This window comes from Dreissena polymorpha, chromosome 6 (assembly GCF_020536995.1).
Source record: "Dreissena polymorpha isolate Duluth1 chromosome 6, UMN_Dpol_1.0, whole genome shotgun sequence".
NCBI classification, from domain to species: domain Eukaryota; kingdom Metazoa; phylum Mollusca; class Bivalvia; order Myida; family Dreissenidae; genus Dreissena; species Dreissena polymorpha.
In genome coordinates this window covers 104,043,553-104,063,433 of record NC_068360.1, presented here as the reverse complement: position 1 = coordinate 104,063,433, position 19,881 = coordinate 104,043,553, and the positions used below count along the sequence as shown (strand labels likewise).

Sequence of the window (19,881 nt, the reverse complement as noted above, 5' to 3'; positions counted from 1 at the left end):
AAGGGTTTTCATCTTTAGCTTTAACACAGAAATACTACATGAAAATTAAATGAAAATATACCAGGTACAGGTAACTGGCCGAATGCAATCATCCATACACAGTGTTTATTTTTTCGTTCAAATTCAGGTCCGGTATTCGGCCCCATTCCAAATGGAAACAAGAGTGCCAAACTGTCACAAGATACGCCCGTTCGAAGGTTTTGGACAATTTGAACTTGACCTATACATGTATATCATCTAGACACAACATCGGACCAAAGTTGGTGAAGATCGGATGAAAACTACTTCAATTAGAGAGCGGAAGAGCGGACACCATGCTAAATGCTTGAAATGCACTAAATGACCCCGTGACCTAGTTTATGACCCAGCATGACCCATATTCGAACTTGACCTCGATATTGACAACTTCTGACCAAGTTTGGTGGAGATCTGATGAAAACAACTTCAATTAGAGAGCGGACACCATGCTTAATCTTTGAAATGCACTGAGTGACCCTGTGACCTAGTTTTTGACCTGGCATGACCCATATTTGAACTTGACCTCGATATTGTCTAGATACCACTTCTGACCAAGTTTGCCGAAGATCGGATGAAAACTACTTCAATTAGAGAGCGGACACCATGCTTAATCCTTGAAATGCACTAAGTGACCCTGTGACCTAGTTTTTGACCCGGCATTACCCATATTCGAAGTTGACCTAGATATTGTCTAGATACAACTTCTGACCAAGTTTGGTGAAGATCTGCTGAAAACTACTTCAATGAGAGAGCCGACACCATGCTTAATCCTTGAAATTCACTAATTGACCCGTGACCTAGTTTTTGACCCGGCATGACCCATATTCGAACATGACCTAGATATTGTCTAGACACAACTTCTGACCAAGTTTGGTGAAGATCAGATGAAAACTATTTGAATCATGCAGAGCGAACATTGCTGTCGACGCCGTCCGCCCACCACCCGCCAAGGGTGAAACTATAATACGTTCCGTTTTTTAAAACGGGCGTATAAAAAGTATATATTTCCCCAAATGGGACTTAAAAATTCCCAATAGAGGGTTTCCAAAAAAATATTTTTTGTTTATCTGCCATCAAGCTCAATAAGTTGAACCTTAGTAAATATAATGTTGAAAACACTTTTATTCTTAATTTTGTAGCATTCCAGCGCCCTCACACTTCTTAGGGGGAAGGGGTCCGCAGCCCTTAGGAGGGGGAATTTTCGCGGTGTTTCCCTTTTTGGAGGATTTTTTTACTTACTCTCTCATTATTACATTTGTACATGTTTGCACTATATTCATTGCATTTTTCATATTTTAGTATGTTTGCAAAGATTAAATTGAAATAGAATTGAGATATAATAATCATGAGACACATCTTTCTTTTTTTTTTTTAAACATTTTTTTTTTTTTTTTTTTTTTAGGGGGAATTTTTCCCCCCAAAAGGGGAAAATAGTATACTTTTTAGGTGGGGGACTGCCGCCGAATTTGGGCGGCAGATTTAATAGATTTAGGGCCTTGCATTTTTTTAGCAAAACAACAAATACCATTATTTACAAATTTTAGTAAAAACGTCGAGTTTTTCCCAATCCAAAGGAACCCGTACCCATTCCCAAAATGGTGAAAAAACAACACTGAAATATTTTCAAATATGAATTCATGCGTTATTATAAAAACAAACTGTTATAGTGGTTTGCTGTACACGGCTATTTGACAGTTATTTACAGTATAATGAGTCAACGCGATCATGATCATTCTAAATATATCAGTAAAGTTATTCAGGAATGATTCTTATCAAATCAATCAAAAAATGGTATCTAACATGTTAACAAACAGCTTAAGTATAAACACTCAGGTGCTGAAAATGTGCCAAATATAAAGGAGAACAGACCTGTTTACTAATTTTGAGAGCTGAGTTTGAAACTGTTTTATCTGATTTTCCTCTTTATTGGAGATAAAATAGTTTCACCCTGAACACTTAGTTTACATTGAACACAAACATAGACGGACAGTGTGACTGCTATTATATATATACCTCATTCAAAATGGGGGCATACAAAGATTTCCTTGAGTTATTATTTTTAGACAACAATGTATTGACAGATTTAAATAAAGATATATCTACAGTCATTACTTTATCTGGGACGGATTTTATAGAAAGGTTTAGAACATGAAAACATAGACAGTTGTAGCAGCATAAATTTCTTTTATACAGACATGAGCAGAATAAAAATATATCAAGCAAGTTTCTTATATCCTTTGATAACACTAAAACTCAGTTTTCCTTAAAACGATTGATGGCTTACATCAGTAGCTCATAGCATGATATTGAAGATAAAACAAGGTTTTGCGGATCATTTTCCTCATGGGTATCATAATGATGAAGAAAAATCTTCACTTCATGTAACAAATATATGCGGTTTAGAACATATACATCAATCAAACAGCAGTTTTGGCGATATCAGAATACATTTTTTGCCATGTAGATAATCCCAGTATTCTACACAATTAAGTATAAAAGATATGCCTTTAACATGTCCTTCTTTTAACCCTTTCCCCCACAGTGTTTTTTTCCACCTATAGGGGAATGGTGGCGGGGCCCGTTCAAAGGGGCGTAGTTTTTTAGGAAAAATGGAAAATTAAAAATTTACTCTTTTATATGTAATGATATTTATTATATGAATACATGTGTATGCATGAATGTAATATTCACAGCTGAATGTCTTTGTCCTATTTCTTAAATATATACCAATGATTTTTTCAACATTAGTTTCAGACAGTTCAGCCTTCATGCACAGTCTTAGTTTTCCTTGCCGTTTTGGGATTTTTTAAATCCATAAAATGGAAAATGTGAGCATTTTTTATCAATAAAATGGACCAAATTGGATAGTTTTTATCAACGAATATTGACACAATATACCTAGATACATCAGGCCTTTCCCTGGCCATTTTGGGAAAAAAATGCAATTCATGTTAAATTAACTGATTTGGGAAAAACTAACTTAATATAACACTTTATAATAATTCAAAATCATATTAATTATAGTTATATACTTTATTAGTTGTTTATGAAATAAATTTGAGATATATCAGGGCTCAATATTAACCGCAAAACCAACTTGCCCTACTTCCAAAATCTACTTGCACTGAACGTAAAGCAACTTGCCCAAACATGAAATATCACATCAACTGTAAACCTCATATTGTTTGATAAACCAAAATGATACACCACAAAACCTCTTTTATTTTTGAACATTTAACAAAATGATTACAGCAATTAAAGTCTAAATTAAATGCTCTTTGTTCTTTTTTGCACTTTTCCGGGCGGACAACTAGATTATAAAATAACTTGCCCAGACCCAACTTTTACTTGCCAGGGGCAATAAGACAACCATAAATGTTGAGCCCTGTATATTTATCATAAGACAATTATTACAAAAAAAAAAAAAAAAAATTTTTTTTTTACTTTTGGAGGGGATTTTTTCTACAAAATGGGGGGAAAATATATACTCTTTTTTTTTTAGGGGAATGGGGCCGAATATCCGCCCCGAAATTGCCATAAAAAAGCACTGCCCCATAAGAAGCAAAGTGAAAATGGCTATGTGCAAACAGCATAAAACAAGAACAGCCTGCAAGTAACTCACAACCTGTTCAGGTTTTATGTTGTCTGCTGCTCATCAGTATCTAATGGTTTAAAAAGAAACCTTCAAAACTTGAATTTAGTAATAAAGGTATTTAATTAAATGTAACTTTCTTAGGGACTACAACTGCATAAATATACATATCTAAGTGGTAAAGGGTTAAATACATATTATTGTATAACAGCTACAAGTTGATCAATAATTAAGGAATATGATTTATTAACTCCACAATTCTATAACATTTTATATTTTTATTTCGTTATTAACGTGTCTCTTTTTTTAATTTTAGCAACCAGGTGTTGGAGTTAAATTTTGATTTTAGGGGATTTGCTTTATATATAAAATACTTATTGTACTTTGTTATTCAATATTAATGAAGTGCTTTTCCCAAAATTATAAACAAGGATTATGCATTAAAGAAAATTGAATTAAAAATTTCTTGAAGTCTTAGAAATTACAGCAAATGTAACCCCAAAAAACACACTTGCTTTTTTATTTTTATTTTTGAATGGCATTGTAAAACTTTTGTTAAGTGAACTACAAACATTGCAATGCTGCCAAACCAGGTTTGAAAGTTTAAGTTATTAATAACATGAAATTATTGTGCAAAATCAGGTCAAAATGTCAGCAATCAATACAAAAAGTGTCAAAACAACTGAACTCCCAGATAAAAATTTCAAGCTACTAAGAAGTTAACATTTTCACTGCCCATAATTTTGACCCAACTGGTCCCAACTGGTCCCAACTGGTCCCAAAGCTAAGTGTACATGTAAGACACAAGGGCGTTTTTTTTTCTCGATTTTGGGAAAGGTCCTGCGATGGCTTTCCATTTTGGGAAAAAAAATATCAACAAAACTGAGATAGGAGAAAAAAATCCAAAGTAATCTTGAAATTAGGGAAATTGCATCATTTTAACGAAATTTCCTTTGGGGAATGGGCCTGAGACTACAAGGCCCTTGCTAAAGAAGGAAAAAAGCCGTGTATACATACACATTAAATTTAAGCACAATACCTACATTAATAAAGTTATTATACATTTTCTATTTTTAGTTGATTGTGACCATGACATTAACCAGACTGTCTCCTGGCAAACAAACTGCCATGCCAAACATGCATATAAGCAACTTACAAGTCACGATTATACACAATTTCACTGCAATATCACGCAACTAAAGTTATTCATCGGAAACCTATTTTCTATTTGTAAGAAATGTGAATTTGACCTTAAAAAGATTGGCCCCAAAATATATCCCAAGCTAGGTTCTCCCAAGTTTTTGAGTCAAGAAACAGTTTTATATTTTTGCAACACTGACTGGAATTTTGATACTACATTGGACCAAACACAATCACAATCACAATCTCTGCTGCCTGACCAACCCAGGACCCATAGAGTACAATCATCTACATCAATCAACCAGGAATTTCAACTTCATTTTAGCCCCATTGAATCCTTTAGAAAGGGACAGAAAATTGAACTGCAAATTCAATGACATATATATTCCAGTCCTGCAAATTTAGGACAAATTGAAAGTTGTCTACACAAAAGTTGCATCCACTTATTGGCATGATTTAGAGAATCAATAACTTAAGTAATAGAACATTTATGACTTTTGATTAACCATTGTGAAGACCAGCGGCTCAATTAATGCACGTGTACAAAGTCCAAGCCAACAGAAGGCCGCAGTATTGCTGCTTGTTATCATTTACCAGGTCTTGGAACTTGGCTTCAACCACCAATATGTTGGCATCCAACTATGAGAGTTTTAATAATCCAAACTGAACACTGGTTGTGGGTACATTTTATCTCAACTGTTTAATCAGTAAATTGATATGTACCAGCGCCAGAAACGCAATGTGCATGAAGCTCTTTTAGGTGCATTTGACATTGATAGAAGTCAACATTATTGTTAGCATTTACCATGCTCAGTTATTTGTATACATGAATTTTTATGATTTTTCTTGAAATTCCGTGTTAAGAAACAAAATCTAAAAAAATCCAAAAACAATCAACCCTTTGGTAAATTATTAAGCCTTCAAAAAACTTAACTAAAAACCCCATGTTTCGGAATTAAACCTTGTTAAAAAGAAAACAAAACTACAAGCATTAACTCCACAGGGCAATTTAAAACTCTTTTTTTCTATTTTCAAGCTAATTAAATAAATGTAAAACTGGTTGCAATTCCAATACCCCACAGTGAGTTGTCTGGTTCTTGCCAAATTTCTGAAGTGTGTTTATTTTCATTGATGAAAAACCAAACTCTGCTATAAATGTCTGGTTAGGGAGAGGAGAGGTTCCAAATTTTGCATGGAGAAGTATACACGTTTTTTTCCCACTTTTTGGGAAGATAGCCCATGGCTTTGGAATTGGGAATTTTATCGGCATTTTCATGAAATTGGGAAAATAAATTCATTAGCCTTTTTCCACATGAAAAGTCCACTGATTAGGGAAATACTCAATTTGATTTAACTCTTTATAATCATTCAAATTATTAGAAAAAAATCGTATAATACTTTGTAAGATGTAATTGAATTAAAATTGAGATAAAATACACATAAGACTTCTTTCTAAAAAAAAAAAAAAAAAAAAAATTTTTTTTTTTTTTTTTTTGCAATTGGGGATTTTTGCCACATTTTGGGAAAAAAGGATACTTTTTGGGATTGGGAACATTTCGGCTATAAAATCGGGCCAAAAACAACCCTGGTATATGTATAAAGAGATCATGATGATTATAAACATGGCTTTGTTTTCTTCTTCAATAATGACAACTTGATTTTATCTAAACCTGCTTTTAACTACACTACAAACAATTGCAGCAAGTTATAAACTGGTTGCTCTTAAAAAAAGAGTCACCACAAAAAGCCCAAATATATTATAATCACATACAAAATGCACTCTCCAAAATAGCAAAGGTTTGTCACACAGTAAATGTGGCTACAGATTACCATCAAAGTGATTTTGTAAGCAATTTTGTAAAATGGCTACAGTTTCCTGATGAACAGACTGATAGCTTAGCGAATGTCATCAACACCAAGGCATCTTTATATGGACAAAAACAGCGACAAAAGATGGCAAGAAGCATAGTTGGCAAAAAGTTTTTTATCAGCCATTTTTTTCACACTTTCTATACATTTTAGCGAAGACATTGTTGGAGGAAACTTGAGACTAGTAAATGGCCATCATGAAACAAACTCATACTAGTTGACTGTTGAACTGTGTTTAAAAGACATTGCTATAATTGGTATACTATTACTAGTTTGTGTGTGTTTTTTTCTTATTAAGATACCTGATCAGGGATTTTTGGGGTTGATTTTACAGCCTTAACCCTTCGCTACTTAGATACATATTTTAACACATGATTGTGAAGTCCTTTAGAAAGTTACACTTAATGAAAGACCTTTCTCACTAACTTCAAGTTTAAAAGGTTTCATTTCCAGCCCTTAGATACCAATGAGCAGCAAACAGCATAAAACCTGAATAGACTGTGAGTTTCTTGCAGGCTGTTCTGGTTTTATGCTGTTTGCACATTGCCTCTGAGTGGGAAAGGGTTAATTTGTACATTATTCTCAAAGTATAGTGTATGATTAAGTATTATTTGATAATTTATAAACATCAACTATTTTTCTATAAAGATTTTATATCATGATATATATGCTGATTAGGATGATTGAATATAAGTATTGTTCAGAGTTCATGACTTCAACTGCAGTAACTGTTGGAACTGCAAACCAACTACATGCAGTGCTCCAGCTAGGATTTGAAAAGGGCAGGGGGGCTTTTTTGTCAAAAGGGCACTTTCGACGCGCAGTATTTTGTGAAAAGGGCACTTTCGACGCGCAGTATTTTGAAAAAGAGCACGTTCGAGCGCACAGGTGTTTCTGGAATGCTTTTTATTGCATGTTCATTTATATGTTATAAATAATTGTATTAATCCCATTATTATTAAACCATTCAAATATAATGTCTACAATGAGAATTAAACTAATTACAATGTAATAAGAGATTTATGAATTATAATATGTAAAAAAAAAATTGTTTTTTTTTTTTTGAGGGGGGGGGGGGGGGGGGGCAGGGCAGAGGTTCGGGGGGGCAGGGCGGAGGTTCGGGAAGGGCAGGGCGCGGCGCCCTTCTATTAAGGCCTAGCTGGAGCACTGTACATGTACATGGTGTGAGCATGAGGTATGTGAGGTGTTCAGCGTACAAACTTGACAAACTTTCTACGCCGCCAAGATTGCCGTACTTCAAATCTAGTGTGTGGAGAATTTGAAAAAAACACTATATCTCCCTAAATTGTTCCCAAGGTTTGCAGCTGAAGAAATCTATGTTTTTTAGTACTTGTGACAAAGAGATTTATACATGAAAAATAAACATAATAAAACCACATAATGATAGAAAATCATGACATTTTATTTAATAGTTCAGACATAAATGTCAAGTGAGTCATAACAATTCCAGCTGCCATTGTGAATACTCTAAATGTATAAGGGTTGAAATGGTCCCTGAGTTCAGTTTTATGAAAATTTTACATTTTTTTTCCAAGACATTCTTCCATTTAGTCTTTATGTCTGATTGCCCACGACATCAGACAACCACTCTCTAAAACAGATCATGCATGTTTCTTTTTTTAATTTAGTTGTCTACACATTAAATGCATAGTGATGTTTCTGCCGTTGAACACATATTATAATGCAAATACTTCCCACTTGCAGACCTTTTTCTGTCTATTTTGGGAAAAAGTACCTAGCAAAATTGGGATTTTTTGAGTCGCGAAATCTTCCAAATTGGGAACAACTTTCATCGACAAAAGCAATATTTGGGCAGGGAGTTTTCCGGTCATTTTGGATAAAATTCTTATAAATTATGGTTATATATTTTGTAGGTTGTTTACAAAATAAAATTGAGATATAGAGTCTAATAATCATAAGTCATAAGCCACTTCTTTCTTATAAAAAAAAAAAAAAAAAAAAAAAATTTAAATTGGGAATTTTTGGGGGGGAATTGGAAAAAATATGCATATTAGGCTTTGGGAATGGGTCCGACTATCGGACCCGTGAGATAGGCAGAAAAATGCATTACTTGTGTTTTTTGTTTAAACTCTTTCACACAAAATAATTGATGCAATTTTATTATTTGGAAATAGTACAATTAAAGTATAATACTCAGATGTTTAAGTTTTACACTCAATGCCCAAACTTAGTGTTTTTTTTCAGTGTAAAACTAGAAATGTGTCACAGAGAGTGATGCACACACCACACATACATAGACATGGACAAATCTCCTACAAGTATATATTTTTTAGTGGACAAAAAAAACAAAGGGACATCATTCTATCCAAAAATTTCCTTTTCAAAATTCCTTTCAGATTATAATGTACAAATTAAGGTCACACAACTATGAGAGTTTCAAAGAGATCCACCCTGTAGTTAAAGAACAGCTGCGGAAAAAAATATTGGGACAATATGTCACAACAAAAACAAACAGAGAAAGGGTCATAATTAATTCTGCCAAATAATAGTTGTGGGCATTATAATTTCTTTTTTAATGATTATCTACACATTTTTGTCATTTAACTGTGAAAGTTTGAGCAAGATGCACCCAGAAGTCAATGTGCATTTGAAATCACAATGGTCTTGGAAAACCAACTTGAAGCACACATTGCATTATCTTTGCCATCCATCTAATATGTAATGGTTGGAGTCCATTAAAAAATGAAACCACACAGTACAAGACCACAGCCTTCTCTGCACACAAATTATTATTGACTTGTAGAAACAGGCATAGGTTCTTAGAGATTAACAAATCTAATTAGCCTCTGGAATTTTAGGAAATTCACTAGGAGGCAGTAAATCCAGGTAAAACAGGTCTATTAAAAGTTTGTTTGTATTTCATTTGTGTGTGCACATGAGTTTTTGGTTTAAATTCAATTGGGAAAAAAGCATACATTTCCATATAATGCCCACTTTCAAATGTGATTGCAAAACAAAACATTAAAGGTATGCAATTACCACACAAAATTACTGTTTGCAAAAAATAAAAATACAGTCTAACTTAAGACTAATAATTAAGCTGCTTTATATTCATGGAAAAAAACTTCACATATAAAACTTTAAATTTAGGTCAACAGTAAACCTCAATGTATTTTGTAGTTCTCAAATTTCTTCAAATTGATAACTTTACACCATCATTTTCTAAAGGTATATTTAACTACTGAATGTACAAATGCCTTCTATGTGTAGCTGAGTAAAAATGATCTGCATATCACGTTATCAATTGGCAAGTTGATATATTGACTTGACCGATTTATTTCATTCACAAAATTGGGATATAATTAATGTCAAACAAACTGAAATTTTATCAAAGTAAAAAAGACATGAAAACTGGAATACAACTAATAGACATCAACTAAAGTTTATCAGCTAAAAACTTGTACTGTCTCTACCAAAGTCCTAAAGCCATTACTAGTAACAACATGTGGATAACTTATAACTTTTATAAATGTATTACTGGCTAAAGTTCAAAACAACTGGTCAGTCAATAACAACAAGAAACTAATAATCAGTACATGAACAGATTTTTTTCCAGACAAGAAGGCAAGTATTCCAAAAATTATTATAGAACTTTTGTGTTTTCGCAGGGGGTTTTGTTTGAATTTGTTATATGTAGAGACACTGTCCCCTAAATAAGGCTCATTGTCAGAAGAAACTGCCACAGCCAAAATCAAAGGAAACATTACAAGAATTTGTCAACTTTCAAAAGGCGAGCAGTCTAGTAATTTTAACAAGACCTTGTATAATTTTACTGTTGTAATCAAGTCATCTCAAAAACACACACACTTTTGCTTTAATTGGCTATGCATTTTGACTGACCATAGGGGAATTCATTAGGCTTGCAAAACTTTCTTCTTGTTAATCATTGGAAGAGCATAGATTCTGTGGTTTCATGCCCAAGACAACAAGGAAATTCAACAAATGAATGAATGAGATATCAAAACAGACACAGGATGGCAATGTAAGGCTTTTCCATATTGACCATTATCTGTTCAATTAAATAGATTTCCATCTTCATTCAAGAGTCTTTTAATACAAAATTAATTTTGCAAATTCTTTCACAATATATTTATATATGCAGTGATTTCAATTTAAGCATAATTTTCCTGTGTTGGGGGATGAATAATAAAATTACTATAATACCTTGTGTGTAATAAGCTGCTTTTCCAATAGCATAGTTTTTGCAAAGTTGACTTACTGTTGAGTAACTTTATTACTCCTTACAACGGAATTAATATATTGATAACAAGTCTTTCAAATTTGCATTTTGAAATTACTACGCAGTTTGGCTGTATCCCTTTTAATTTTAGACTCAAACAATTTCAACAAGACCAAACTTTTACAAGCAATTTCCAACAGTTCATCAAATTTATCATTGAGACATTCACGTAAATTCATACTGAAAATTGGAAAAACTAAGTGGAAGTTGGATACCTAATTGAAATAGCAATAAGAGTTCAAACTATTGTTATCAATCACTTAGAAGACAAGAGGGCCAAGATGGCCCTAGTTTGCTCACCTGAGAGGAGTCGGTTCATTAAATCTTTACCAAACGTCAAACTTGACCTAGATATTGTCCAGACAAACAACCTGGTCAAGTTTCATCATTATTGAACCAAAACTCTGGCATATGGAGTGATTTTGTTTTTGTAAGATTTGACCTGGTGACCTATATTTTGAGTAGACCCCCTTACCAAACATCAAACTTTGCTTACAAAAATAAATATTATGACCATGATTCATAAAATCTGAAACAAAATTGTGACCTCAAGAGTGTTAACAAGGATTTTGTACAATATAATGAAAATTTGGACAATAAAAGGGCAATAATTATGGCATTAATTATGTGATATATACAAAACCAATCTTTTCACCAAGTTTCATGATGATTGGGCAAAAAATGTCACTTCTAGAGTTTTCAAAGCTTTATTTACTATATAAATATAAGAAAACTGCCCCCCCCCCCCTGGCAGCCATGTTATTAAACTGACTGGAACCATTTTCAAACTCAACACTCATATCAAGGAAACAAATGTTCTGACCAAATTTCATGAAAAATGGGCCAAAAATGTGACTTCTAGAGTGTTCACATGTTTTCACTACATACATATAGAGAAAAATGCCCAGCCCACTGGCGCCAATGTTTTTTCACCTATCTGAACCATTTTCGAACTCGTCTGAGATATCAATAAAACCAATGTTTTGACCAACTTTCATGATGATTGGGCAAAAATTGTGACTTCTAGAGTGTCTACAAGGTTTTTCTATAGCCATATAAGGAAAACTGCCCCCCCAGGCAGCCATGTTTTTCAACTGACTGGAACCATTTTCAAACTCAACTCTCATATCAAGGAAACAAATGTTCTGACCAAATTTCATGAAAATTGGGCCAAAAATGTGACTTCTAGAGTGTTCACATGTTTTCACTATATACAAAATGTACATATAGAGAAAAATGCCCCGCCCACTGGCGGCCATGTTTTTTCAACGATCTGGACCATTTTCGAACTTGTCCGAGATATCAATAAAACCAATGTTTTGACCACCTTTCATGATGATAGGGCAAAAATTGTGACTTGTAGAGTGTTTACAAGGTTTCTCTATAGCCAAAAAAGGAAAACTGCCCCGCCCACTGGCCGCAATGTTTTTCAACGGACCAGAACCAATTTTGAACTCAACCAATATATAATTAAGACAAACATTTTGACAAAGTTACATTAAGATTGGGCATGAAATGTGACTTCTACAGTGTTTACAAGTTTTTTCTTTTTTTTGACCTAGTGACCTAGTTTTCGACCGGGCACGACCCAGTTTCGAACTCGACCGAGATTTCATGGGGACAAAGCTTCTGACCAAGTTTCATGAAGATTGGACAAGAATTGTGGCCTCTAGAGTGTTTACAAACAAAATGTGCACGACAGACGGACCGACGACGGACAAAGACCGGTCACAAAAGCTCACCTGAGCAATCAGGTGAGCTAATTAAATCTTAAAAAAAACATGGTATTCATTTCAACTGAGCAATTTTTTAAAGCTTAATTGCAAGCAAAAGACCATTTGTATTTTCTTGGGCGAAATGCTTATAATAATTACTTTTGAAGGAATTCAACACGATCATTGGATAGGATAACATTTTATAACGTTATCCAAAACACAAAATGGTTGCAAATAAACACTTCTTGATTTTATAAAATATTCTATGCAGAGTGAAAGCATGGTTCAAACAGAATTCTCAAACCTAAATTCAAGCACTTTTCAAGGACTTTTCAAGGCCCAATTTTCATTTTCAAGGCCGAGAACCGTACGTTAGTTTCCTTAAAAAAGTGCATTTTCAAGCAAGTTTAACACAGTTAATATCATTTATTTGCTCAAACAAATTAAACTTATTCCACAATAACTCATACATGTTATTTCTAGTTATTACATACATGTTATCCATCCTTAACTCAATGAGTCTCACATACAGTTTGTCAACCAGTTCCCGATAATCAGCAGTTCCGATTAATTTGTATTTAATTTTCCATAATGCCCCAATAAAAACAAAATGATAAGTGTCTAAGGTATACATTAGGTAAAGGAATAAATTAACAAAGTTTTAGCAAGAAATCTTTTGTAAATAGATTACAGGGTGGAAAAATGCAGCAAAAAGTTAACCGGAACTGATTGAATGAGTTATGTTTTGAAATGTGCATATGGGTATAGAAGGCTTTATTATTTTCAAATAAACTTTTTGCTGATTGAAAACAAATGCTATGACAATGTTTTGAAATACTAATTCTGTAAGCTGAATGATTTTTAATAATTTTCCTAAGGTTAAACTTTAATTGGCTATTTATGACAAAAAACTGCATATGCCGTCTGACCTAACCTGTTATCATACAAAATAAATATTACCCTTTATTTTTACATCTTCTCACATTGACACTAAATCCCGAAAAAAATATTGTGGTAAAAAGAATAAACGTTTTTGCCGGGCGATTCTAAACTGGTGTACTGAATGTATCTATTTACTTTTTAAAGTTATTACAAACAAACACATTGCTTCTCAATTTCATGTTTTCTTTGTGGGTTTCCCCTTTCTCGTGGCTTTTCAAAGCGCTTTTCCCCATCCCCTGACATCAACGGTCTTCATACAGACCCGACAATGTGCTTTTTGAATGTCATTTGTTTTCTGTACCCAGGAATATTCAGTTAACCACCCTGGTTTGAAATGACACTTCCCCATTGCTGCGTTTTCACTCGCGAAAATTGATCACAATGGAGAACCTCTGACGTAGTACACATAATCTGTGACGTGTACACATAATGTTTCGTACTCAATAGTGTACGAAACTTATATATTTCGTACTCAACTTTTTGCGCGAAGGAATTTATGATACTTTTTCGTAATATTTCCCTTAAGAACGATTTAAGATTATGATTAAAGCGATGATACATGTAATTTTGAGCAGAAATAAACATTTTCAAGGCTTTTTTACATGAAATAAGCACTTTTCAAGCACTTTTTCAAGGCCAACCTTTGTTCAAGGGCTTTTCAAGCCTAGGACTCGTTTTCAAGCACTTTTCAAGCCCTGTGCGAACCCTGGAAAAAGATTGAAATGAAGAAAATTTGTGCTTGGTTTCTTTCTGATTGTTATATAATATTAGAAATTTGTGTTAGACCTGTTGTATTTTTACATGAATGGGCAAACTTGGAAGTGAATTTTGAAGAGTGGAACATGGAAAAAAAAAGACATTTGTTAAACCTGCTATGTTTTTTGCAAACTGAAACATTTCTTATTTTAATGATCTGACATTCAAATAATTGTGGGACGGGCTACTTACTTTGGACAACCATTATCTTCCCAGAATTTAAACTCCCTTCAAGCAAACGGGCGTCCACTTAAATAAAACTATTATAAAAAGATAACTGCAGTCTTTGAATTAGCCTATAAGCCCGAAGCCCGAGTCGATTCTTGGGCCGGTCGGTTGATCCTAAATGCTTATAAAATAGCCCGACCGGTCGATTAAATATTTGAGCGTCATATCAATAACCTGATTTATACGCGTTTTTTAAGAGGCACAAATAAATTCGCTATTTAAATGCCTAAAATGACGTTATATGTTTTAAAGAATTGCATGAACACATGCGGCCGCCATTTTTCAACATCCGGGTATGTTGCTATTTAAAGTAATGATGCAATTGATGCCTAATCGAGATGAGGTTATTCAAACTGAACATGCGTAGATCACGTTCCGGGATGTTCGCACATCGGGACCTTCGTAATGTTTTAGAATAATGGCCAATCTAGAAGCGTATTTAATTTTAGAAGGGTTTTCTGAAAATGTATTTATAATTCATGTAAAAATGGATGAAGTAATTTTTCAATAAAAATAAAATAGTCTGTAAGGGATATTGTACGGATTGGGTTAAAAACAAATTGATCCTTATTACAGTTAGATTTTCATGTGTTTTAAGAAGAAGAAGAAGAGAAGAAGACGTTTTTTCAACTAATTATTAATAATTGTAGTACTTTCGTTTATTCTGTTATCTCATTCTGCTACGTGACCTACTTTGCTACTTGTAAACTGTTTACAAATATACAATACTTTTCACGGTTGACACATGCTTATCAAAACATCGGGATATAATTAAAGAAGCAGACATTGTCATTTGGTAGATTGGGCAATTTACACACCCAGTGGCCTTTTGTTCTGAAGCCACATGCCGACAATTCAGAAATTCACTGGCGATTGTCCTAGTAATTATACGATAATAATCTGTTATTTTAATAGGCTGATGTATTTTTGAAGTTCTTCGGATATTTTCAAACATGATAATAATTCAATTTGCTTTAAAATAAAACCAAACACCGGTCAAACTGATTTATGCAATCATTGAATGAGAACATGTGTAATAATAAAGTTACAATAAACAGCATAATTATCTGGTGCATTTTGTATAAAATGCATTGCAAAAGGAAACAGAATACCCTTTATTACTGTAATCACATGCATCTGTTTTTACTAATGGAAGTAGATTTTCTGATTTTCGTGGCCAAAAAAGTCATAAAATTTATATTGATCTCTTTGGGCTATCAAACATGTCTTCAGGCTATTCAAAATTCCAAATATTTAGAGTGAAGACTGTAACTGTTAATCTTACTGAATAGACTTACCAGTGCATAAGCCATAACCGTAAAAATGTAAACAATTAGATATCTACATTTTACACCTGTACACATTTTTAGGTACGAATCATGATTTAAATGACGAAATTTTAATAATCATATTTCAATTTGTGTGGGTCAAGCCTGTCAATGACATGTCAGTAATGGCATCAACAAGAAAAAACAAACATTTTGAAGTCTATCGCTTGGACAGGAAATGGTGGCGGCCATATTGAATTTGACATATCACTTTTACGCTAAACTACTTCTTCGTAAACGCAATCAAGACAAATGCAAATGTTGTACGAAAGTGTCATTCTTTTTTCACATAAGAATTTCATATATAAATGATTTACCTGTTCAAACCAATGCAAAATTTTATCCATTAGCACTCATTCATAAGGTAAACAATCGTCGTTTGGAAGAGCTATCCTCGTGTAGATTTTCTAAATTAAGGTCAATGTCACCAGGTGCGCGCGGAAAGCCCAGTGACGTCATTTACGGAATTCCTCTGAGGCCCGAACTTACCTGTATAAAATGGAAATGAGCGCCTTTTGTCCGATTTGAAATTACTCATGTTGCCAGGAATGGACGTGAATGCGGCGAAATACCTCATGTTTAGCTGCCCATCGTCAATCCTGCAAACACAATAGTTATATTGACATTAAAAGTTTAATTCAGCATGCTATCTTTCATTTACCATCAAAGACCTATAAAATACATGCATTTTATAGGTCTTTGACCTTGCTGTAAAGAATAATACACACCGTATTATTAGTTTGCCCAGGGACCTATACAAACAAATGTATAGGTCCCTGGTTTGCCCCACCGATTTTCTTTATTCTTCTGTTCTATGATAATATAATATTAACAAAAATTATTTTTAATAAATCTCAGAATGCATATAATAATTAGGGACCTATACTTTTTGTATATGTTCCTGTAATAATGCATATATTAAATAAATAAATCTCTAGACGCGTTCGAGCAGCCGTTTTCTTTTCACAGCTCTGTTAGCATATTCTGAGGTCTTAAACATGTAAAGCCCAATACATTCTCAAAATCAACGCGTATTTACGTTGCGCAGCGTCGAAAGGACGACGTAGTTCTCATGAGCGTTCGCAATAATCATCATTCGAAGTCGGTAAATTTTAAACAAATACTTGAAGTACGAACATAGTGTTCATAGAAAACTACAGCCTGCGCGGCGCTGTGATAGCGCAATAACATTAGAGTCGCGTTCTGAGAAAACTGTGCGCACAGGCTAATCAGGGACGACACTTTCCGCCTAAATTGGATTTTTGCTAAGAAGAGACTTCATTTAAACGAAAAATGTCATAAAAGCGGAAAGTGTCGTTCCTGATTAGCCTGTGCCGATTGCACAGGCTAATCTGGGACGACACTTTACGCACATGCGTTATGCCCTGTTTTCTCAGAACGCGACTCATTTGCTTCCAGGGGTCCCGGGTGCGAATCCCCGGAAGGGAATACTTGTTTACTCAGCTTTGTCTAGCTTTATAATTAGTTAAGACTATTGAATAACTTAATAGATTTGTTAGTAAATATGTTTAATTAATGCCATTGCTAAAAAAAAATACGAAAATCTGTTCACAAAATTCTTTAAAGTTTCCGAAAGTTTGAAAATATCGGTATCTTAACACACCATAGTTTATTAGTCTGAAACTACATCTTTTAAATGAAAATCTTTGTGACAATATATAATTATATCAAAGTATAAAATGGATATTTATAGCTGTTTGTATTCTGTAATACTCAGTGGCCTGCTGTAAATCCCTTACACGAATCGAAAACAGCGATGGATAAATACGAATGGACAAAATGATGAACACCTTAAGAAAATGAAAAATGATTTAATAATTTTTGTCATTGTTATGTTTGTGTTTTTTATAAAAAGCATTAAACCTATTTGAATAAAGAACTTCATTGGTTGACTTAGGTTATGGCGTATATGTGTCCTTTTATCATCCATTAATTAACTGTATATTTTTTATATGTTATAAATACTATATTCCATTTATTCCAACCACTTTTCTGGAACTTGTAAGTTCTACATGTAACGGTAGATTATTGTGTCAACGGTAGGTATCGTCTTCATCAGTACAAACATTAATTAATTGGCGGCCTCCACGCATACAAATACTAGCGTTCAAAGCAACTCCCGATATCGCTCGCCTGTCGACCCGGTAAGTACTTTATACCTATTTGTTATTCAAATAAGGCACCGAACGTGTTCATTTCGGCCAAACATAGACGCCATTGAGACCCTCACAAAAGCCCTGTCCCGATCCATTTCTATGCATATTGGCTCCGCTAAGCGCCGGGAATGAAAGTCTGTGGAACGTTGTCGCTTGACACGCGCCTATCAATCACTCCATGAGACGGGCTATATTACAAATGCATTTCTTTGGCGGGTGAAATTCTTAATGCTATTACAGAGACCAAAACTCACATTACAGATCGAGCAGGGCGTGAAAATCTGGTTGTTTTTAGTCCACGCGTCCATATGGAAGGTAGGTATATTTAACCATAATACGATCCCGCACGTCGGTTGGTATACAGTTAACGCTTCGCCCGCCCGTCCGTCCGTCCGTCCGTCCGCATCACTTATTTTGAGAAGCACTACTCAGCTATACGTGAATGGCTTTTAAGAAAATCCGCATTGTACGATGTCAGGCCATGCGGGATTTTAAGAACCATTACTTTTCTCAACTATTTACTGAGTCATTGCCCTTTAACATTAATTGTACGTAAATGTACTATAAACTGTGGCAAACATAAACACTGACGTCAGGGGCACGTTCTTCAGCTCGGTATGCGTGCAGTGATTACATGTAATTGAATTATTATTAACGTCCATGAGTGGTAGATACATTTATCAAATGAGTAGCAATCTTGGGAAACGGGGCTTAATCCATGTTCGTAGTGTATCGCCCCTGAAAATCCAGTATAAGCGGACGGTTTCGTCCCTCATCAGACTGTGGGGACTGCACAGGCTAATATGGGATGACAAATTTATTAAACCAGGTTTTCTCAGAGAAAGCCTCTCTATTAAGGGACACCAAAACTTATATTGACCTGTCTTCACTATGGAGAAAAAACAAACACATCACATGGTATTGATAGCAAAATTGCCTACAATTTCCATTTTCTTTTCGACAGAAGTCATTTATTCTTGACAGAGAAGCGATCAAGTATCTAAGTTTTCTCAACCGGACACAACGAAATAGCTCCTAATTCCCATAAGATATTGCGTAGAATGAGAGTAAAACGGTTTCATGTAAAAAAGAAATATATAGAAGATACAACAGTTAAGCATTCAGATGTGTTCCCATGAATGATGGGTCTGCGACGTGGCATTTTGTAAACCTTGCCAATGGAGTTTATTGTTTTATATGTGATTTTGACATATTGACAATTTTTGAGGTTGTGTCATTCAGATATATTTATGGTACAATTGTGCTATTAGGGGATATCCTCGTATTTTCAATATTTCATCCGAGAGTCTGCTAACCGAATTGAATGTGATGTATTAATAATGATGTCTTTTTAAGCATGGGTTTCGCAAATCACAGACATAAGGTTAGAAGTCAGATAAATCTATGACACGTGAATGCCTATCTCAAGCTTGTGGAACAATAAGTTTATTTGAAACTATAGCGAGTTTATGTAGTCTGTGAACTTTTATTAACGTACCTGAACGAATATGGGCCGTGCTCTGTGAATAGGGGGCTTAATGCATGTGCGTAAAATGTCATCCCAGATTTGCCTGTGCAGTCCACACTGGCTTATCAGGGACGACACTTTCCGCTTTTATGATATTTTCTGTTTAAAGAAAAACCTTCTTAGCAAAAATCTAGTTTAGGCGGAAAGTGTCGGTCCTGCACAGGCTAATCTGGGACGACACTTCACGCACAGGCATTTAACCCCCTTTCCACAGAACACAGCCCATATGCATTCTCGCGAAAAAAGAAGTCACCCTTTCTCGAAAAAAGAATATATTAATTAAGATGACGTTAATGACGAGTGTGA

General features: G+C 34.3%; 1 protein-coding gene and 1 long non-coding RNA gene across 2 annotated transcripts in view; both read right to left on the bottom strand.

Annotated features, from left to right (window-relative positions):
* The window catches only part of LOC127836352 (tyrosine-protein kinase SRK2-like), an 82,136-nt gene extending 65,842 nt beyond the window's left edge, over positions 1 to 16,294 (bottom strand). Inside the window, exon 1 of the mRNA XM_052362940.1 lies at positions 16,188 to 16,294. The gene's annotated coding sequence lies outside the window, so the exon portion shown is untranslated. The remainder of the gene's footprint in view (positions 1 to 16,187) is intronic.
* Positions 1 to 19,881, bottom strand: part of LOC127836362 (uncharacterized) — a 501,905-nt gene that overhangs the window by 65,842 nt on the left and 416,182 nt on the right. The gene's annotated exons all lie outside the window — the stretch shown is intronic.